This window comes from Xenopus laevis, chromosome 3S (assembly GCF_017654675.1).
Source record: "Xenopus laevis strain J_2021 chromosome 3S, Xenopus_laevis_v10.1, whole genome shotgun sequence".
NCBI classification, from domain to species: domain Eukaryota; kingdom Metazoa; phylum Chordata; class Amphibia; order Anura; family Pipidae; genus Xenopus; species Xenopus laevis.
In genome coordinates, this window is record NC_054376.1 from 16,835,493 (window position 1) to 16,859,664 (window position 24,172).

General features: G+C 38.0%; 1 protein-coding gene across 3 annotated transcripts in view; it reads right to left on the reverse strand.

Moving 5' to 3' along the window:
• LOC108712644 (phospholipid-transporting ATPase VB) overlaps positions 1 to 24,172 on the reverse strand; it is a 332,007-nt gene that overhangs the window by 148,530 nt on the left and 159,305 nt on the right. For all 3 annotated transcript variants that reach the window (XM_041588036.1, XM_018254962.2, XM_041588038.1), the window contains one exon: positions 10,303 to 10,355. The gene's annotated coding sequence lies outside the window, so the exon portion shown is untranslated. The remainder of the gene's footprint in view (positions 1 to 10,302; positions 10,356 to 24,172) is intronic.

The following is a 24,172-nucleotide window of genomic DNA, read 5'->3' on the forward strand; positions in this document are numbered from 1 at the left end:
GTTTGATATCCTTGGTACTCCTTATTTTGTGTGCTTAGCACCCTCTTTCTAGAAGTTGATTCTTCCCAGGCTGTACTCTATAGTTTTGAAATTCTGCTACCAACAGCTTCCATACTGTGACTACTCTGGGCTACTCTGACATGGAACAACTTTGAAGGACACAAGAAACACCATTTACATTCAGGACAAAGGAAAGGAATAAAACATACATACAACATGGTCATTTACTTCCTCAAGTTCAGTGTGCATCATAACAACATTTGTGCATGATCCTTTAGGCATAAATCCACTGTCGGTATTGATGCTGGCCGCCGTGGGAAACCTGGAAGGACCATGAACCTGAAGGTGATAGTAGCTCCAAAGTTTCCCAGCAGCAATAGAGACACTTGCACAAATTCGAAACACAGTTCAAAAAGAACTTTAGAGACCAGCAGTGCAGTTTTGATCTCCAGTGTTCAAACAAGATATTATTGAATTAGAGAGGGTCCAAAAAAGGGCAACTAAATTGGGTAAGCCAATGAAAAGGATCAGTTATGAAGATGAGCTAGACAAGGTGGGACTATTTACACTGGAGAAGAGGCACAGAAATGATAACTACATTTGAAAATGTAAGAAAGGAGATTACATCATAGTATTAAAAAAACTGTTTGATACAGTGAGAGCAGTAAAGTTGTGGAATTCTCTCCCTGCATCAGTTGTATCTGCAGATAAATTAAACAGCTTCAAGAAGGGGTTAGACGGCGTTTTAGCAAGTTAGGATATACCAAGTTACAGCAAGAATTTAAAAATAAGCGCCTACTTTGAGTTCACTGGGAGTAACATCCAAAGGGTTGGTGAGCAACATGTTGCTCATGAGCAAATGGTTGGAGATCACTGATTTAGACCAAAAGGGTGAACTTGATTGATGTGCGTCTTTTTAGTTTTGTTGTTGTTTAGGCTAAATTAGTAATAACGCTTTCAAATATGACATCAGATGTTTTTAAGGGACACCCCTAAAGAATGATAGTGGTTGGACATTTATTTTTTCTAATGAAACGTTATAGTCCATGTATTCTATAAGATTTCAGAGCTTATTAGAAAGCGATAATAGTATACAGATACATTCAATTCAACATGAAATACTCATGTTGATGATGTTTGCACAAAAGGAATGCTCATGAACACACACACACAGTATTTCTAAAGACTAAAAATGCCTGTATATTATGTAATAAAAAGCAATACCTAAACTACCAACTTCACAAAATAAACTTTGGATATAGAAGGGTTTGTTTAGAGTCATCAAGTCATCCAGATGTGCACGGTAAGGAGTGTTGATGGGCACAGAATTCTAATGAGCCTTGCACTTACTGCCCACCCAATTGTCTGCACTGCATTTGCATGTATTTAATAAGAAGACATATCAATTTTAATTAGAAAGACAAATTGAACGGTCCAATTGTAAAACCAAGATTTAGTCTAATGTGTCTAAAACATCCCCAGAACTCAAAACTAGTGATGCCCTGAATCTTATGGGCACCAGGGCTATTGCTGTATGGATACTTGAGTTACCCACTCATGGAAATATAATGGAAATATAAAATGTAATATTAAATACACACTCATAGATACACTCTTAGTTTAATAATAGATACAAAAACATTTTCACCATCTATTACAGTGCTAATCCTTAATTATCAGAAAGTGATATATTATTTAAATGCCCTATTTAGGACAAGTGAAACCCAGCTGCTATTGCATTAGAGCCATTATATCATTGTGGAAGCATAAAAAGAAATTTGGCACTGCGCAAAAGAGGGTACAGCCATTTGTCTTGAATTGCCCTCAAAATTATTATTTCTGTTACCAATCTGTAATCTGACAAAATACAGTATATTTTTTAATGTCATTCGTACCAGCCTAAAAAAAAATCTATTACAACCCTGAACTATATTTGCAGGTAAAAAAACACTTACTGCTCCATTAATCACAGAAGCCATTAAGTTGTAAAGAGTAAAGTATTTGATAGCACATTCGGCATGCTAGCTAACATTATAAATCTGAGCGGGGCGTACACACCATGGTAAATAAATCTTGGTTTCCTTCCACACAGCCTTAAAACTCCCAGAGCGGATATTATCTAAGCAATGCAGGGACTAAATCAGAAAAGGAAGAATATACTATTTATACTTTTGATCCACAAAAGTGGCAATTTAGATTTTTCTTAAATAACTGGGAACTGGATTTTTTGACAAGGCTCCTAAGAGGTGAGCAAGATCTCATAATTTATAGCTCCCACAGTATTAAAGGTTTTACAGTAAAGTCAAGAGAGAGATAAAACAACATAAAACTCCCTTGAGCTACCAATTGTTGTCAACATATTTCCCATTTCTTATTAATTACTTTGATTTATACAGACATTTAGAAGTGTGGCAGTGCTCCCCAGATGTGTTTGGTGCATCAAGAGTGCAAAACATGCCCATGAGGGACCGAGCGGACAGATGAAGATAAACTAGCCAGCAGGCTTGGTTTCTGAATATCGAAAGCGCCTGGCTCTTGCTAGGAAAAATCCCCCTCAGATATGGAATATAGAAAAAAACAAGTTTGCTCTGTTGATTGATTAATGGTATAAAGCTTTCTATTGTATGCTTTTCTCTTTAGGATTGTCTTAATCATGCATGTTTCAAAGAAAATAGCCTGTTATCCATATAATGCATAATTACCGCCAACAAATCTTCCTAGGGATTTTGCATTAATTTTTAATTTCGGAAACAAGAGGATTTAATTTAAATCCCAAATGATTATACTGATCAAACTATAATATGTATAATGTATATTTAGCACATGGATAAGTATCATTTTCTGTAATATTTTATCTCTTACGGTATCCTTTTGTTGTGGCTCAGTTTATTTTTTGTCGTAGGCTTTTAAAGAAGAACTAAAGCTTAACAAAAGAAGTAGGTAGAAATGTTGTAAATAATGTTTGTACTTGTGTAACAGCCAAAGGCAACCACAGACCTTTAGATTTGTGCCTCCAAGAATGCCCTTCTTTTCTGCTGATTTACTGCACATGCTCTGTGTTGCTGTCACCTACTGAGCTTAGGGACCGATGCATAATATACTCAATATATAGGATATAAATGTCACAATATAGATTATAGTACATGGCATCTTAAAAAGCACAATTAGCATAACAATTTAATAATCAGTGCTGTAGCATCAGCTTATATGAAAACTTCTAGCTTCTAGCTTCTCAGCAGCTGCCCAGAGCACACTGAGCATGTGAGTGTCACAGACACTCCTAACAAACTCAAAGACGGGGAGCTCATGTTGACAACCTTGAAGGCCTGGATCATTGCTACCATAGAGATGTTGAACCTTTAGGCTGATGCAATAAATTCAATATATAAAATACAGCATTTCTACCCATATTCCTCTCCCTTTTCAATGCCTTCTTCAGGTCCAGACGGATTTCCCACCTGCACACCCCAGGTTACAAACACACTTTTTTTTTTGACTAATAACACACTTGCATTTACACTTACAAATACAGACATATAGTAGAAACCACATTTTACGTTTTCCAGGGGAACAAGAAAAGAAATATGGAAAAAATTATGGAAAATCTGGGATAATATAAAATCGGGGAAATTTGTTAAACCAACTTTATGTGAAAGGATATAAGCACAGAAGTCAGTTTAACTTTGATATACAGTTTTAAAGCATTACTAACCAAGTTTAAGCATTGCAGCATTAATTTAACATTAAGGGGGGCATGTGCAAGGCCTCTCTGTCAGTCACATGCACAACCTACAGCAATAAATGATTGGTGCAGGACTGTATGAGGGGCAGACTAATAGGAATTGACTGTTTACAGGCAGATCCATGGCAAAAAATCCATCTTTATTTCACTAATAATAACATTCACAGAGGACAAAACAATTTTTGGGAACATCAGGATAACATTTTATATAAAATCTGAGAAACACTACTTAAAAGCAGGGGAATGCACCCATTGAAATGCATTATAAATTGGTGGGACCACAAATAAAACATTTACAATGCAAGAAAACTTAAAATCAGGTACATTAAAGTTTCACTGTACATTTTTTGGGGGACTTGGGGGGGTTCCACACATTCACAGCACTCACATACAGTTCTTGCACACATACGAACATGGATTTTACCAACTGCATGCACACTAATACGCACTTTCACAATTTTGTGGCTTTTTTTTTTTTACTGTACCATGAGGGGGTTTTTTGCCTGAAGAAAAAATGTTTTATTGCCATTGCAAATATTGTATATTGTATTTACTAACGACACTGCACAATTCCTTTTGTATGTTATTTCAGTGATTATATTTAAATTTTGGTGATTTTCTTGCATTTTTAACCATTTTACTGCATTTTTAGCTCTGGGAAGTGCTGTTCAATTGTCTCTTGTCTGTAAAATTATTTGGCTGTGATTCTGACTGCTAATTAAAATAGGCGAGAAATAAAATCATTGGTTTTAGCGGCTTTATTGAATTTTAGCGATTTATTTGCATTCTGCCTTCTTTTTTACTTGTTTTTGCCCATGGAAATGTTATGTTATATATGCATTTTGGGGTCTCTGTGTGTCTGGCATGTTTATTTAGGATGTTTTATGTTAGTCCCCTACGAAATCTGGGGCATATAATAGGGTAAAATACAAGCATCAGACAATTTTCAGAAATGTCATGTTTAACATCGTTTAGCAGTTTGGTAGTTTACCATATTTACCCATTTTGGGTTTGTCAGAATGTGTACTTTTGGAAAATATATGGTTTTCTGGGTTGACTTGCCGTACTAATTTTCCATTTACCCCACTTAAATTAAGCAGTATTTATTTTGGTAGCAGAAATATATTCTATGAAATTTGTATGCGGTAACTTAATTTAGGGGTCTCTAAGCACCAGATACATTGGTAATTCTATGCACAATGGGAATCAAATTGTTAAGTGGACCCCTAGCATTCATATTTAGGATGTTGTTTTCTTGGTGCCTTATGCTTTGTAGGATATTAGATAAGATACTAGAAAGTGGAAACATTGAAACAATCTTCTGGTATTTCATAAAAACTGCCAAATTTTGGAAAGCATTGTGACTCAGCTGTTTGGAGTAAAAAGACATGGTTACCCATTTTAGATTTGTCTGAATATGTACTTTCTAAAAAATATATGGCTTTTCTGGGGTCTAGTATATTTTTGTCTTTTTACCCCACAAGTAATGCTGTTAAAGTGTTGAATTTTCAGTAGCCGAATTGACAATTTGTATGCGTTAACATAATTTTGAGGTCTCTAAGCACCAGATACTTTGGTAATCCTGTGCAAAATGAGCATTGAACTGTTCAGTGGACCATTGCCATTCATATTTATGTTTTTTCTTGATACCTTATGACTTGCAGTTTCAAGGTGATTTTTCAGAATTTTCATAAATTTGTATAAAAACTGTAGAACAGCTTTTATGTTTGGTAATTATGAGTAGAAAGACATGATTACCCATTTTGGATTCAGCAGAATGTGCACTTTTCAAAAATATATACACTGTAGTTTCCTGGGGTATTTTTGGGCTTTGGAATATAAAGTATGCCGTATTCTGCTGTTGTGTTTTGAAAATTCAGTATTTCACTGCTGTTTTTAGGTTGAAAAAAGACATGTCAATTAAAAGGTCTAGAATTCTAAAATCAGTTCATAGGTCATCCAGAGCAGTGAGAACTAGAGAAGCAAATTACAAATTAATTATGAGGTGGCACTATACACCTCTAAAATTGAAAAAAATGTATCCTGCTAGTTCAGGACTGTGTTGGAGATGTAATTTATCAGAAGGAAATCACACGCATATATGGTTGACCTGCCCTGTTTTACAAGGCTTCTGGAGCAAAGTGTTAACAACAATAAATCGGGTGACAGGGAGTAATATAAACATTGGTAATCCCGAAACGATACTGTTGAATTACTTCCAAAATACAAACACCTTGATTACAAATCCTCTCACTATACAACTACTACAGGCAGCTAAATCACTAATTCCGAAGAAGTGTAAAAACCTTGAAGCTCCCACGTTTAACGAATGGTTAGTAATAGTAGAAGAAGTAAGAGTACTGGAGGAAATTACTTATATATCACACAATCAAAGTGCAATTTACTGGAAGATTTGGTATCCATGGCAGCATTTTCTGAAATCTTTAAAATAATCAATGATTTGTCATTTCATACTTGTTTTCAAAACGTGTTCATAGGATTTATACTAAACTGTTTAATAACAGGTGATATAACTCTTTTATACAGCAATATATATCTTGGCATTAATATTTGGTAGTGATGGGCGAATTTATTCGGCAGGCGCAAATTCGCGGTGAATTTGCGCAATTTGAATAAATTCGCCAAACGCCCGCGAAAATTCGCCCGAAAAAACGGGCGCCGGTGTCAAAAACGGGTCGTTTCACGAATTTTTCCGGCGAAGCGAAACGGTGCAAATTCGCCCATCACTAATATTTGGCATACAATATAAGTTACATGGATATTTTAACATTACTCTGTTTTAAGGTATGACTTGCTGTTTATATGCTTGTATGCTGTATTATATATACATTGCGGTGGTATTACCTTATTCCTTCCCCCTTCCTTTCCTTCTTGCTTTCTGTATCCCCCCCTCCCCATAAAAATCTTTATAAATAAAGAATTTTAAAAAAAAAAGAAAAAAGACACATGTCCATCGAGTTCAACCTTTTTTTTTTTATTAACTACCTATCTGCCAGTTGATCCAGAGGAAGGCAAAAAACCCATCTGAAGCCTCTCCAATTTGCTTTAGAGGTGGAAAAATTCCTTCCTGACTCCAAAATGGAAATCGGACTAGTCCCTGGATCAACTTGGACAATGAGCTATTTCCCATAACCCTGTATTCCCTCACTTGCTAAAAAGCCATCCAACCCCACCTTAAAGCTATCTAATGTATCAGCCTGTACAACTGATTCAGGGAGAGAACTCCACAACTTCACAGCTCTCACTGTAAAAAAACCCTTCCGAATATTTAGGCGGAACCTCTTTTCTTCTAATCGGAATGGGTGACCTTGTGTCAGCTGGAAAGACCTGTTGGTAAAATAAAGCATTAGAGAGATTATTATATGATCCCCTTATATATTTATACATAGTTATCATATCACCCCTTAAGCGCCTCTTCTCCAGCGTGAACATCCCCAATTTGGCCAGTCTTTCCTCATAGCTAAGATTTTCCATACCTTTTACCAGCTTAGTTGCCCTTCTCTGTACCCTCTCTAATACAATAATGTCCTGTTTGAGTGATGGAGACCAAAACTGTACGGCATATTCTAGATGGGGCCTTACAAGTGCTCTATACAGCGGAAGAATGACCCCCTTCTCCCTTGACTCTATGCCCCTTTTAATACAGCTCAAGACCTTATTTCCCCTTGATGCTGCCGACTGACATTGTTTGCTACAGCCAAGTTTATCATCTACAAGGACTCCAAGGTGCTTTTCCATAATGGATTTGCCTAGTGCAGTCCCATTAAGGGTATAAGTGGCTTGGAAATTTTTACATCCCAGGTGCATGACCTTAGATTTATCAACATTGAATCTCATTTGCCACTTAGCTGCCCAGATTGCCAGTTTGTCAAGATCATGTTGCAAGGATGCCACATCCTGGATGGAATTAATTGGGCTGGATAGTTTTGTGTCATCTGCAAACACTGATACATTACTTACAACACCCTCCCCTAAGCCATTAATGAACAAGTTAAATAAAATTGGACCCAATACTGAGCCCTGGGGGACCCCACTAAGAACCTTACTCCAAGTAGAGAATATCCCATTAACAACCACCCTCTGTACCGATCCTGTAGCCAGTTTCCTATCCACGTGCAAACGACTTCATTAAGCCCAACAGACCTTTGTTTAGAAAGCAGTCGTTTGTGGGGCACAGTATCAAACGCTTTGGCAAAATCCAAATAGATCACATCTACTGCCCCCCCACTGTCCAGAATCTTACTTGTTCTGTTGTATAATGCTGTGTGCACAATAGCACCATATATATAAAAATACACATAAAACATGCACAGTCTTTTGTATCCAAACACATGGAATTATCTTATAAGGAAGATACATACATAAAGAAGAGAGTCCCTGCACAAGTCATTCTCCGCAATGACCCCACTAGTGTAACCATTTTTGGTTGTATCGCAAAGTGTCCATTTAAAAGGGGCTTTTCATTGCGCCCTACAGCAGCCCCCATTTATTCCAAGTGCATTGTGTATTCTGTAATTTTTATTTCAGAACAGGATGCAGTCTCTTTAAAAATTAATGGTACAATGCAAATACACATAATTAATACTCATGGGGGCAGATTTATCAAGGGTCGAATTTCAAGGGTTAAAAAAACCTCAAATTCGACCCTCGAAGTAAAATCCTTTGAATTCGAATATCGAACCATTTTAAGCGATCAATCGAATGATTTTTATTCGATCATAAAAAGTGCCCAAAACCTATCTACATCTACAATGTCCTCATAGGCTAACATCAAAATTCGGTAGCTTTTATTTGGCGAAGTATTGAGTCGAATGATTTTTTTTAAAGAGACAGTACTTCGATTATCGAATGGTCGAACGATTTTTATTTCGAATCGTTTGATTCGATCGAATTTGATCGAATTTGACCAATTCGATGGTCGAAGTACCCAATTACTTTGAAATTTGAATATTTTTGTATTCAAACTTTTCACTTGAGCTAAGTAAATCTGCCCCATAATATACACAATAATGTGTCATCCTGAAACGACAAATGCAGATTAAGTAAGGTTAGCACAAGGTTGAAGAGGAGGAGGTTTGTGTTACATCATGCTCTTTAACATGATGTATGAGATGATTGAATTAAATTCACATTTAATGGGAATGTAAAGTGGCTAGGTCTCATTTAGCTGTTGTGTTGTAAAGCTGTAAATCTTATTTATAAAGTATGGATTTAGGGGTGAAACCAGACATAGGCAGCCATTCTTATTTCGGCAGTAAAATAGTGATGGTCTCCAGTGACCACATAAGGTAAAGAATAATTTATTATGCTGTAACATAGTCTTAAATTATCTTCCCAAAACTTGTAAATATCAACCTTGAGGAAAGCTCTGTGGAGCACAAGCAGAAAACAGGGTTATCGGAGTTGAAAACAAGATTTTCTCCTGCGCCACATTTGCCTTAAAAAGCTATTATTGCATTTAATTTTCCTGAGCCGTTGTCTAGAGCATGAATGTTTATTTGGGTCATTTTAAAAGCATCTCTATATCTGTTTAGTAAACTGTGGGATTTTTAATGGGATCTATTTCATTAGAAACATCAAGGTAAATACGATTTAAGAACCAGGTCACGTTGGTAGAAAAATAAAAAAGAATTCCACTAACACAGATATTGACTTAAACAGAATTAGATGTTATTAAAACATAAGTTGAAACACTTACAGATACAGATATAATGAGCAAGCCATACAGTAAGATACCTTTAAGATCCATGCAGTACAAAATAACCTATTAATGTAGAAGCTTTATATAAGACTACCAATATGTTCCTAAGTACTCATGGCAACCCTGTTGTGGGACCACTGTCCCTGGGTCAATATGTCCCTGTATGCAGTCCCATGCTGTCAAATAAGGCCCCATGAATCCTAGAAAGCTGTGTGGGGTTTGAATTTGGCACTTAGCATGGCTATCTGCTGTGTCCAGGTCCCTAACTGGCATAGCCTTGCCTAGCAGTAATGTACAAGCTGGCCCAGAAACCTTAAACCATCGGGTCAGGTACCTACGGTTACCTGCGGAATACCAGAAAAGTGGTCGGGTTTCGGCCAAAAACTTACCGATTCCTTGGCCGTGCGGGTTAATAGAGCCTGCATTCCAGTTGGGGGTAACAATAGTTTTCTTCTTTTTTTTTTTAATTCTTATCCGCCAGCGCTAGGAAACCCACCCCGGGAGGGAGCTCCTGTTTGAACAGCCATGTGGGGGCACAAACAGGCACATAATGAGCGAATACAGCAACTGCTCATTATGCACTTGTGCTCTGCACAACATGGCCACTCACACCGGGAGTGTGCTACCACTGGCGGGGCCAATTTTTTTTTTTTAAAGAAAAATACTGTTACCCCCAACTGCAGTGCAGGCTCTAGTCTGTACTTTTTGTTGGTGAAAATGTTTTCAGCCAACAGATGCCCTTTAAGCAACAACTCAAATGTGACTGATGTGGAAAAGTAACCTGCAGAGTCTTACTTGTGTAAAAGAACTAAACAAACACAGGAACAATGTCACTTACTTGAGGGGAGCAGAATGAGGTGCAGGATTTTAGGGCAACACTCCCCTTTTTTCCTGGAAAAAAAAATAGAAAATAGGTATGACAATAAGTGCTTATGTTTTATATTAAAAGAAAAGAATACAGGGTAAAATATATTCATCTTCCAGTTTTGATTACATTTGCTTCAGTTAGGAGAGCTTCTCACACAGAACTCTGGAACTTGACTCAGGCAGTTACATCAGAAGTTTCGGCAGAGAACATAAACTTGCTATTTCAGCTCTCAAAAAACTAGGAAGATTGCAGAGGGATGGCACGCGCATCACAAAGATAATCACCCAGTGGCAACATGTTAGACCTTATTCCTCCTTCTACCAAACAGTAAAAGAGTCAAAACCTCAGCTGGTTCATATATTACTCAAGTAGTTTGACCTTTCTGTGGATGCTTGGCAGAGTTATTTAATAACAGCAACAAAAATACAAATAACAGCAATAATAATAATAACACTAATAATAATGCTGCCATATGTATTTCAGATAAATCTATACAGTAAGCATGTAAAATAGTCTTTAAGGGGCCACATGTGGACCTCTCAGTGCTACTCAGCTGTTTTCAATTATAGGCTTTTTTTATATATATATTTTTATATTGTTAAGTCATTGAGTTTTACATTGGCTTTTGTGGCTTTAATTACATTAGGAGTTAGTTCACTGTGCATCACAGCCTAAATTTTAATAAAATTTAAATATACTGATGTATTTCCCACAATGCATAGATTATAGTAAAAGACTTATAGTACCAGTCTTTGCAAAGAACCAAGCATTTCTGCCAAGGCTAACATACACATACTGTACTACATCTTTTATTAAAATCTTGGCTTTGCAGCCCAACTACACAAAAGCTGTAGATTTAATATTTCCAAAAGTATATATTTGCCACCAGTAAGGCAGTAAGATTATTTTTAATTTGTTCACTAAGGTCAAATAAAAACTAAAAAAAAGGTAAGTGTATCCATCCTATTGTCATAAAGCAGTTGTTTAGTAGTAGCAACAAGACATAACACTCATTGGGCCATACTGTACAGTGCTACATATGTAAATAAAGCTATATAAATAAAGAGATACATGCATACATACTAAGAAGTGATTTCCTTCTTTCATCAAGACAATGCACAAAGTATTATACTGAGGCTGTAATAAAAATATACTGGATTTGGGATATGCATAACTATAGAGGAAGCAAACCCCATAGTCACGGGGGACCCTCCAAAAAGGGGGCCCAGGACTGTGGGGTCTACATCCTCAATAGCTCTTTAGCAGGCAGGGTGGAGGTGGCACTTGGGCAGGAAGTGGGCAGGAGGATGGGGCTCAGAGTGTGCTGGGCCCTTCTAAAGAAGATTTTTTTGCAGGGGGGCCTGGCACACTCTAGTTACCCAACTGGATATGTTCACATCTTTGTTTGTTATATAAACTATATCTGGGGTAATAAAAGCCACTATGTTTGGCCAGGTGCAGAAACCCATAATAACCAATCAGCAGTATCTTTACTGGTTACCTGCAAACAGCTTATTGGTTGATATGGATTACTGCACCTGGGCAAGCTTCTGTTACACATGGGAATTTGTTTCTTAGAAATGCGGGACAGGCCAATTTTAGGCTTCACAACATATTTCTGTTTCTTTGTAGTAATAAAGGTGAGCCGTGATGGCCTATTACAAAAAGCTATGTGTACTTTAATAGAATAATAATCTGTATTTTTCTGGACAAAATCATGGAATATTATAATTTGTGCATAATTTGCATAATCACTTGGTGGAACAGAGTTTTATCTTGCAGTCTCAAATGCAGTGGAGAGAAATAATGTGTTAAAATGCTGTGCTCTAGGTAAGGACTATAGTTTGAAAGGATACATTCCAATGAACAATAATCAGTTCAGGTGTGGGATCCATTATCTGAAAAACCACTCTCCAGAAAGCTCCGAATTATGGAAAGGTCATCTCTTAACATTTTTAAAAATGATTTTCTTTTTCTTTGTAACAATAAAACAGTACCTTGTACTCTATCCCAACTATGATATTATTAATCCTTAATAAAGGCAAAAAATCCTATTGGGTTTAATACTTAAATTATTTTTTTAGTTGACTTTAAAGTATGGAGAACCAAATTATGGAAAGATCCCTTATCCGGAAAACTCCAGGTCCCTAGCATTCCGGATAACAGGTCCCATTCCTGTACATTACCATTTTACTGAGGAAACGCATCAAGTACATTCAGGTGGATCTTGACTGTTTAGTGACTCAATGAATATTCCTTAGATCCTGCTAATCATTGCAATCGTACAGCAGTACACATCTGGGATCCGTTATATGAAAACCCATTATCCAGAATGCTCCGAATTATGGAAAGGCCTTCTTCCATAGACTCCATTTTATCCAAATAATCCAAATTTTTTAAAAATGCTTTCCTTCTCTGTATTAATAAAATAGTACCTTATACTTGATCCAAACCAAGATATAAATAATCCATATTGGAAGCAGATCCAGTGCGTTGGTTTTATTTAATGTTTACATGATTTTCTAGTAGACTTATGGTATGAAGATCCAAATTATGGAAAGATCCCTTATCTGGAAAGCCCAGAGTCCGACAAATTCTGGATAACAGGTCCCATACCTGTACAAGGCAATATCTATTAAAACAAAACTAAATACAGAGGCAGAGGCTCAGGTGGTTCCAGGAAATTAAATTATTTGTCTAACAGAGACTTACCATGGGCCCCAGTTCTGGAAGTAGATACAATAAACAGCGGCTGCTGCAGGCACAATGTCATGGGTAAAAATAATTCCTTACGTCAGGTTCATAATAGCAAGGGGGGGGGGAGAAACCTCAACAACAAAATAAATCTGTTTTAGAAACATTAATAACCAGTGCTTGCAGAAGTATAACTGATGGTCACTTTCCACCATAGAACCTGAATTATTTCTCATTTACATAGGAGCATGAATTGTGCCTAATCATTGATGATTTTTCTTTATCTGACTGCAGTACTAAGCTTTGCTGGGCAGCAATACGTTCTATAACACTAGCACCTGAACTGAATTCATTTATCCATCCTATAGGTATCAACTGTACCTTCTCCTATGGCACTTTACAGTGACGTAATTAGATATTACTGGGTACCACAGTAAATTATTTTTCAGGCCCCCAAAATGTCTAGAGGTTGACCTGTTTTACCAATATTTATTTTGCATTATCCACCCCCTGATATTAAAGGTTTAACCAGTGCAGGGCATCAGCATATTGCCCTTCCCCCACCTATAGTGGAGAAGCTGGATGACTTGAACACTGTTTATAAATACAGTAGGCAGTTCCACTTCCTCCACAGATATCTAAGTGGGGGACTCCCCATCAGTTTTGGTGTGGACTGGATCTAAAGCTCAAGGATGCAGGACTTACATCGAGGTTATTTTGTGCAAATCTCTCTAAATATGACACACAAAGACTCATTATGTTACTTATTAGCCTAAAGCAGTGACTATTACCCTTTGTGCTATATTCAGATAAAAATAGAATGTAATCTCCACATTTTCTAAGGTGTGGCCTTTGTCCCAGATGTCATTTTTATTACTGGAACTGTTATTGTACTCATTGATTTGTGTATATAGCAGCAACAAGGAAGTAGTTGGCTAAAAATGTTGCTTTATATTGGACAAAACAAAGTGTATTGATATTTATTTTCCTTTTACCTAGCACGACAGTACATACCAATAGATCAGGCTTATCGAAACCATTTTCATTAAGAGCCAGGCAATGAAAACAAGGAAGAAAAGGCAGGTTGTAGTTATAGAAAAACAAATATTAGGAAAGTGGATAAAGTTTATGGTTTGCCCAGTTCTAGGATTCAGCTTGTGGTGGAGCAAGTGGGAAGATTATTAGTGAGGCTGGGAAGACCCAATGGTCTTGGTACACATTGGTTGAAAGAAAGGGCTTCTAGGGTTATTATCTCAGAGATACTACTTGTGCCACATGCTGTGAGTAGGCATGAGCAAATATTTTCACCAAGTTTCGCTGGGGAAATGATGCCCATAGACTCCAATGGGAGAAACAAAAATGTTGAGACTTTTATACATTTTTACAAATTTGCACCGGCGTCAAATTTTTGGTGAAGCAAAGCAGGTTAAATTTGCCAATCCCTAGTTGTGAGCTGATAACTGTAAGATGTAAAAAAAATGCCTGCCACTTATAGCCTTAATGGGACTATGTTGGGAAAATCTATTAAGGAGAAGGACCTGGGGGTCCTTGTAGATAATAAACTTAGCAGTAGCCAATCAGCAGATGCAAGGACAAACAAGGTTTTGAGCTGCATTAAAAGTGGTATAGATTCACTGGAGGATTATCCCCCCTCCTCCTTTACATAGCACTGGTACTGGAACATTGTGAGTGCATTTTTTAACATTTCTTCATTAAAGATGTTTACAATTTTACACTATGTCAGTGAATTTCCATAGTGGGATGAAGCTTTGGAGCCGCATGTAAAATCGGCTGCGGATATCTACGCCTCTTTACTGCACAGTATCCCTTAAACGTTCGTGAGTACCCCTCTATACAAATCCGTATGAGATAAAGTCTAGGATAATACGTTGGAGTGGATACAAGGGACACTTCACTTATTTATTTATTGCATATGCTAATCACATAAAGGTGTGTGTACACATTTGGAAAATACTACACCATATTGGCGGAAATCTCTCTTTTCTCTTTTATTCTTTTTCTCTTTTTTCCGTGGATCTGACCTCGTGCTGTGAGCGCTGGTTTTCCTTTGAAACTTTGAATCCTTGCTTTAAGTCTGAGGGAGAACAGACAGACGACATACCGACAGAGGAAGCGGACGACCAGAATTCTTGATATCCTTCTTACCTTTACTGGATTCATCTGGAATATGCCCTGCAGCTTTGGTCTCAAGTGCTTAAAATGGATATTAATGAATTAGAGAAGGTTCAAAGAGCAGCTAAGCTGGTAAGGAGTATGGAAAGCCTAAGTTATTAGGAAAGCCAAGTTGGGAATGTTTATACAGGTATGGGATTGATTATCTGGAAACCCCTTATCCAGAAAACTGAAGCACAGCAAGGCCATCTCCCATAGGCTCCATTATAATAAAATAATCAATTTTTTTTTTTTAAATAATTTCCTTTTTCTCTGTAATAATAAAACAGGACCTTGTATTTGATCCAACTAAGATATAAGTAATCCTTACTGGAAGCAAGACCAGCCTATTAGGTTTATTTAATGTTTACATGATTTTTTAGTAGACTTAAGGTACAGAGATCCAAAGTAAGGAAAGATCCATTATCCAGAAAATCCCAGGTCCAGAGCATTGTGGAGAACAGGTCCTATACCTGTACTGAAAAAGAGGTGCTTAAGGGGGGATATGATAACTATGTATAAATATATTATGGGACCATATAAGAAACTCTGTAATTCTTTATTGACCAGTAGGTCTTTCCAGCATACATAAGGGCATCCATTCCAATTAGAAAAAAGGAGGTTCCATTTTACTATTTTCAAAAAGGATTTCTTTACAGTGAGAGCTATGAAGTTGTGTAATTTTCTCCCTAAAGTGATTGTACTAGCAGATACCGTATATACTCGGCTTATACTCGAGTCAGTGGGCAGTAGCTGAGATTGCAGTCACTTTTAATCATTCCTATACCAACAGTTTGCTTGGGGAGAGACTGCAATATCACACAGTGCCCTCTGTTGGTTATATGAAAGAATAACAGTGCACCCTCTGTTGGTTATATGAAAGAATAACAGTGACTGCAATATCACACAGCGCCATCTGTTGGTTATATGAAAGATTAACAGTGACTGCAATATCACACAGCGCCCTCTGTTGGTTATATGAAAGAATAACAGTGACTGCAATATCACACAGCACCCTCTGTTGGTTATATGAAAGAATAACAGTGACTGCAATATCACACATTGCCCTCTGTTGGTTATATGAAAGAATAACAGTGACTGCAATATCACACAGCGCCCTCTGTTGGTTATATGAAGGATTAACAGTGATGGCAATATCACACAGCGCCCTCTGTTGGTTATATGAAAGATTAACAGTGATGGCAATATCACACAGCACCCTCTGCACATGGTAGTGGGACAGGGGGACAATGCACACAGTAATACATTTAGCAATTCTCTGTCACCATCAACTTTGCAAAGAAGTCCGGTTGATCGCTGGGGGGGTCGCTTTGGTGGAATATGCGCTGCTGGGAGACAGGGCTGTAGTTGTGTCTAAGCTTATACTCGAGTCAATAAGTTTTAGTTTAGGTACCTTGGCTTATACTCGGGTCGGCTTATACTCGAGTATATACAGTACATTAGATATCACCAAGGGTTACATGACTTTATACCAAGGGTTAATGAAATAAGTTTTTGGCATGGCTGCAGTCACTATAATGTTATGAAAAAATACCAAAGTATGGCTAATAGTCTGTATGGTACATTCAGTAATAGTTGCTGCCAGGGTTTTACAACAATATACAGCTCCTTATATGTAGAACCAAAACATCTATTAAAGCCCAGGCAAATACAGAAAAGGTCTCGGCAAGACAGAACCTTAACATAAAAAACCTCCTTAACAAAAGTGTTCCCTATTCTTTGAATTCTACCTAATAAAGTCAGCAATAAACAAGAATAAAAATTTTTCTTTTAGTGTATTATTTTATTAAAGGGGAACTATCATGAAAATAAAAAAATTTTGTAAGCTTCGTCCCACTGAAATAAGAAACTTTCTAAATACAATCAAATAAATTATCTGAAATAATGAAGTTTATCTTCACTATTCTCTTCATGCAGCAGTTGGGTGTCAGCTATTCATTGCCAGTTACATCCAATATATCTTATAGGGGGCTTCCTTTCCTAGCAGATGAATTAGAGCTTGCTCATAGAGCTGATTCCAGTACAAAACACAATCTAACAAAATAATTGCCTCTTGCACAAATCCTGCATATAGAGAGACATTGATGTCTGGTGATGTTAATAGAGTGAGCTCTAATACATCTTCTAGGCAAAATAAGATATATTGGATCTAACTGTCTATGACTATCTGACACCCAACAACTTTATGAAGACATAATGAAGGGAAACATATGCTGAGAGAGGGATAGTGAATATAAACTTGATAATTTCAGAAACTGTACAGAATATTTGATTGTATTTAGAAAGTTTCTTATTTCAGTGTGCTGAAGCTTATGTTAAATTTTCATTTCGCATAGGTTCCCCTTGCTTATTCTCATCCCTGCATCCTCTGAAGGGCATCTGAAGCATAACATAGTACCGCACTCAACGGGAATACTTGTGAATAAATCAAGATTTATTTATCCTTGAGAAAGCGCACAGTTGGTGTTCGAAACGTCGGATTTTTTTCAATAAATCTTATTTTTTTTCACAAGTATTCCCATTGAGTGCATTAGGTCCATAAATCTTTGGACAGAAACAACTTTTTTTCAAATTTTGGTTCTGTACATTACCACAATGAATTTTATATAAAACAACTCAGATGCAGTTGAACTGCAGACTTTCAGTTTAATTCAGTGTGGTGAACAGTTACTTTTGAGCCCCTGACATGAAGTGATTGTGTTAAAAAAAAGGCTTTAGTTACTCACATTTTTATGCAATATTTTTGTTCCATCCACTGAATTAAAGTTGAAAGTCTGCAGTTCAACTGCATCTGAGTTGTTTTATTTAAAATTTTGGTAATATACAGAACCAAAGTTAGAAAAAAAGTTGTCTCTGTCCAAAGATTTATGGACCTAACTGTATATATGAGAAGGGAACTATGATGTGCCTAACGCATTAATATGGGTCTCAGGGTGGGATAAAGTTGTGCACAGGGCCGGATTTACATAGCAGACACCCCTAGGCCCACTGCTGTTCATCGCCCCCTATCCCTTCCCCTACCTTTGTGCACATATCCAAATTTTCAGCCAAAAAATTCTACTGTCCTAGGCCCGGGCCTTTAAGGCCTTTCCACAAATCCAGGCCTGGTTGTGAAGTGGGTGTACCTAAGCCACCTCAAAAGAGATATAACCCCTGATCTGTCAGTGTTATAAACTCCCCAAACTGATGTGATTTACAGTTCCCTTGTCAAATACATTCTTAGATCTGATGGGACTATTTATATCAAGAGGTCTGGAGTAGTGATGAGCAAAGCTCAGAAACAACGGACGAAACTCTGAAAAATTTGTGAAACTAATTCAATGGGCGTGAATTTTTACACGCAACAATTTTTTCTTACTCGAAGTGCATTAAAATCAATTGGCGTTTTTTCTTATGGCAACTTTTTTCTCATCGACAATTTTGATATTTTTCCCGTAGCAAATTTTATACACAATGAATTTTTATTGCAGTTTTTCAAAACAATTCCCAGGTGGCGAAGTGTGGAAGTTTGCCGAAAATCCATGCCTGGAGAATAAATTCGCTCATTACTAGTCTGCAGCTGGAATTATATCTCAAGGGCATGTGCATGGAGTGGCAGTTTTAAAGGGGTGGTCCTCAGGTGCTGTGAGGAAATACTGTACAGCGACTAAGCTGGGGGCATATTTTTTTGCGACTCAGTGGTGGAAATCATGTCATACATCATGCGCAGTGACGAAACTTCCACAACTGTGAGCACGCTGACATCTAAATGCAGCACTGTGTTTAACCTCCTGTGCCTGAATATCTTGTGTTGCACTGCCATCTGCATTAGAGATGCTTTCCTGGAACTCCAGCCCATTCATCAATCCATTCTGTGATAGAAGGGGCTCATTTTAAATGGGGCAAATGAGCACCGGGTGTTTTATGGACAATTTTCAATTACTGTTTCTTTGAGTTTTTCCTGGCAGGCTCAGCTTGTAGACTTTATTAATGCACAATGTCAAAAGACACCACAAGGGAGGGATTATGTGCACTCTCTGGCGTGTATATTTTATATAGAGCAAAAAAGGCAGAGAACAGCAGGGACCTTGCAACTTTTTTCATCTAAATCAAAACCAAGTTTACATCACAAGAAAACAAAAAGTGCACCATCTGAACATCTGAGATCTCCATGCCATCTGTCTTTCTGTCTATGAAACTATATTCATGTGATTGGATAAAGCATTGCTTTTAGTGACCCATGTGCCAGCAGAAACCCCTTCTCAATGGAAAAAAAGTCCAACCTTTAAGCAGCAAGGCTACAGAAAAGAGAAGACCAGTTCATTGTATGTGAAGGAGAATCTAGAGAGTTCCAAGGGACACAACAGGAGCTGAATCAGAAGTAGTTTGGTACAGGCTGGTTGAATAACCAGAGGCACATCAAGAACAGAACTAGAATCAGTCTTAAGAAATAACTTAACACTACTCATCCCACCAAGAAGTCTGAAATATACATACTGCCCTTCTCTGCCAGCTAAGAGCTCAATACAAAATCTGGTTCAGATCTGAGCAATTAGCCAGAGTGTACTTTTATCAATATCTGCTATTAAAACACATACTGAACATTTGCATTTAAATTGTTGCCTGTACATGTTAAATTAATTGTCTTTAGCCACACAGTACCATACTGTACCATGTAAGGCCACATACTTGCTTCTTCTCAAAGATATGCTCAGTGACACATAAAAGTTTAGGTTATGGACGTAACACTTCTTGTATATCAAGAGGTAGTTTTGTTTGTATAAAAGATTCATCCAACTTTGACATTCAGAAAAAAATATCGCTGCACTGTAATGTCCTTTAGAAGGAAAACCTCCAGCAACAAAAATCAATATGTTATTAAAGTGAATAAACATCCACATCCAAATCAACTTTCACACAGATAATTACACATTTGGCCACAATTTCTTTTGTATCCTAGTGTCTGAAGGTCACAGTCACAATCATCCTCGGGTTATTAATGTTATTTACACAAGCAAAAATACTCACCGCTCTATGACTGCTATAAATAGCCAAGATTTAGCAGAGATTTAAGACTGAGGACCATAGGCGTGAAGCTTTTCTTCTGTTAGGCAGCGATAATGATTTTGCAGAATAGGAATACGCATTGAATTATCTGGATCAGGGCTGTCAGAACAGCAAGTCTTTATTTCGCTCTATAGGAAGAAGTCAGCAAGGCCTGTTCAACAAATGCCGTTTCTCCAACAAATGCCGTTTGTCTGTGTTTAGAAATTACATCACGTGTCCTGTTCTCAAAGACTCCTTCAGTAGCTGTGATGTGTATCACTAAATCTGGCTTACCATTCTCTTTTTTACCCATTAGCATGGGGTATATGGTAGCCAGGGTGGAAAGAGACAATATATAGGTCCTACGCCAGCTTATTACACCCACACCTACACATAGGAGACAATGTTACACTGATTTATTATGGAAACTCTGGGTCCTATTGGGGCTGACAAAACAATCTGCTCTCCTCCCTTCATCCCATAACCTCTTTTCTTCAGTTCCCTTTCCATTATGCATAGTCTCTGGTTCACTTTTAAGTTAACTTTCAGTAGGATGTAGAGAGTGATATTCTGAAACAATTTGCAATTGGTTTTCATTTTTCGTCTTATTATTTATGGCTTTGAGTTATTAACCTTTTGTAAACTCTCCAGTTTGCAGTTTCAGCAGTCTGGTTGCTAGTGCCAAGTGACCCGATCAACCATGAATTGATTGGAATAATAAACTGGAATATGAATAGAAAATGCCTGAATAGAAAGAGGACTGAGTAATAAAAAGTACCAATGAATTTGTAGCCTTACAGGGCATTTTTATGGGGTTTTTTTTAGAAAAAATAATCAGTAGAAGGAAGCAAATCATTCAAAAACTATTAAAAAGAAAAAAATAAGGTCAAATGAAAAATTACCATTGCCAATTGCCAAATAGCCATTCTATAATATACTAAAGTTAACTCAAAGGTGAACCACCTCTTTAATAATGCCTATTTCACCTCAAACGTCATGTCAGCTGTTGACTAATAATTGTATTGCCTATAAAAGTACTGTAGGTTTGTTGGGTATTCTGGTAGTTGCAACAATAAAAATATTTTCACATTAAGACTATATAGCACATGAACGTCCAGGAGTCAGTGGCAAAACCACCGGAGGAGCAGGGGGTGTGAGCGGCCAGGGCCCGGGCCCCCTGGCAGCTCGCTCGCCACTGAAATCTGGGCCAAAAATCACGTATGGAGGGGGGCCCGGCTGTGCGTCCCGCACCCCCTCTAGTTACGTTACTGCCAGTTAAGAAATTTCAAGTGCAATCTTCATAGTTTTTTTTTCCTGCAATGCAGCGTTTCTGCTCATACTAAAATGGATTAATAAGAGTTGCATTGTAACCTCATAATAGCAATCGGCATAGTTATACAGACCGTCAAAATTGGTTTCTCATTCACATTTCCAGTATTCAATGAAGAGAGTAACTTTTAGAGCATCATTGCTAAAGCCTAAGTTATTTATGGGCAAGAGCATTAGAGGGTTTATACCTCTCTCCATGGAAGTCTGGCTGCTATACACTCAGTATATTTATCATGTAGGGAAGCTGTGATTTCTTCTGTAAGGCAATTTTTGTTTATGGTGTAGCGCTATAGTAACTTGAGTGCACCTAACTCTACTATGGGCTTCACTCCTATTACATTATGCTCCGGATGAGACCTTAAATCTTAGGGAGTGAGCCTTCGCATCGAGGTGGAAGCAGGGTGTAGTGCAACTGTAACTGTAATCAGGGTGCAAAGAATTGGGCGCCAGTGGTACTTATAACTTAACCAGATAACAGATTTATTGAACACAGTATACAATCCTCAGTGGAGTGTACATAGATCAGAGCAATGCAGGTTCATACAATACATTGAATAGGCAGTACTCACAACACCTTTGGTCAGTATGATTCTCCTCAGAGATAGGAACAATACATGCAGCTTTGAGGAGGTACACCCAGTTTTCAGCCTTTTCCCTAAGTGGAACCTGAGGGGAATCTATCTACCCTAGGTCTGTACACTTAGTCCCTACTTCTGGGCAATGAGTACCCTGGGATCTTAATCCCACTACAATCCTCGTAGGAGCCTCAGACTGCTCAGCTAAATAAACTGACTGACTATCACTCCTAGAGTGATCTATAAGTGTGAGTAGCCTATTCTTACTAGACCTGACCTGTCTAGGTTCCAACTCGAGCTCTGCCTCCTGCACAGGCTAGAGCCAGCACAAGATGGACCCTGAAATCTGCCTTCAGAGCCTTTTTATACTCTAGCCCAGCCCCCTGCTGGTCACTAGGGGCAACAGCAAGAGTCAACAGTACCCCTCCCAACTGTATTTTAGGACCCATTTAGGTGTCCATAACATGGAGGGACTGCCTGCACAAAATACTAGGGGTGGCTATTCTACACATCCCTACAATGGCTTAGTATCCTCTTTCTATAGGAGAAGCCTTCGCCTTCCTCCAGTGTATGGGTATAATCAACTTGGTTGCTTACCAGCTATTGCTATAATACAACTTTTTTAGTTGGATCTTCAGGTTCAGATTTGTGAAAGCGGAGCCGAGTGAGGTGTTTATCACATTCTCAATACTAGTTACATCAGCACAAATCAGCTATTGCTATAATACAACTTTTTTAGTTGGATCTTCAGGTTCAGATTTGTGAAAGCGGAGCCGAGTGAGGTGTTTATCACACTCTCAATACTAGTTACATCAGCACAAACAGGAAAAAAAACAAATGCAAAATGAACAGATCTCTCGATATGTAAACGAGATGTGTTCCAAATAACCCATTTCAAGCCCACATCTCCATTTTGTGTGTATATGTATATATACTGTGTCGGAACAAGTGAATATACTTGAAACACAGATTACACAGACAACGAGCCAGGAGGAGTGGGCGGAAGTAGCAAATCGAGAGCATCACACAGAAGTTCCGGTTAGAGATCGAAACCCGGAAGAGAGATACTGTAAGTTCCTGCGTGACGCGGAAGATTACAACAGCGGACGTGTATATCGGTGGACACTGGGGCGTCCATATACAACTCCGTCCTTCTTTCGGGGCCGCAAGACGCAGGCGCGTGTGCCACGTGGGGCACGCCGCGAAGGACGGCAAGAGGCCGGACGTAGCAGTTCGGCAGAGACGTCCTCACAACGAGCCACGGATTCCTCCGGTTCTTCTTCTTTTTTAGGCGACGACAGCGCTCCTTCAAGCAGCGGGGAACGCGAAGTGGGCGCCCCAGAGTCTGGCGCGTGTTGGTGACCACGACAGACGCGGGTCACCAACAAGTCAGCACCCAAGAAGGGACTTCAATCGTGATCAACATTTCTAAAAAGGTACTGACACAACCTGAACTGAATCTATTACAGAAGGGTCTTTTTGTCCATCAACTAAGCTTGATACTTTTTCGTAGATATTGACCTGCAACGGTTTTATAGACTTTTACGTTTAAAGGTTCAGTTCATGAACAAGGACATTAGAGGGACACAGACTTATACTGGAGCATTAACTCCACAACAATTTGATTTACATAAAAAGAGTAAATATCTTCCCCCTACTTCATCCCATCCAGTGGAGACGGTTATATCTCTTATGTCTAGGGATATTAATCGTTTTATACAAGATTATAAGGGGTTGAGAAATATGCGGTATCATAATAATTTAACCAAAACTGAACGGGACTCCCTTAAAGTGGACCTGTCACCCAGACACAAAAATCTGTATAATAAAAGTCCTTTTCAAATTAAACATGAAATCCAATTTCTATTTTTTATTAAAGCATTCATAGCTGTTGTAAGCTCATTTAAAAATCTCAGCTGTCAATCAAATATTGTCTGCCCCTCCTCTATGCCAGTGGCATAGAGGCGGGGCAGACAATTACTTTCACTTTCCATTCAGCACTTCCTAGACGTCACTGCTCTCCA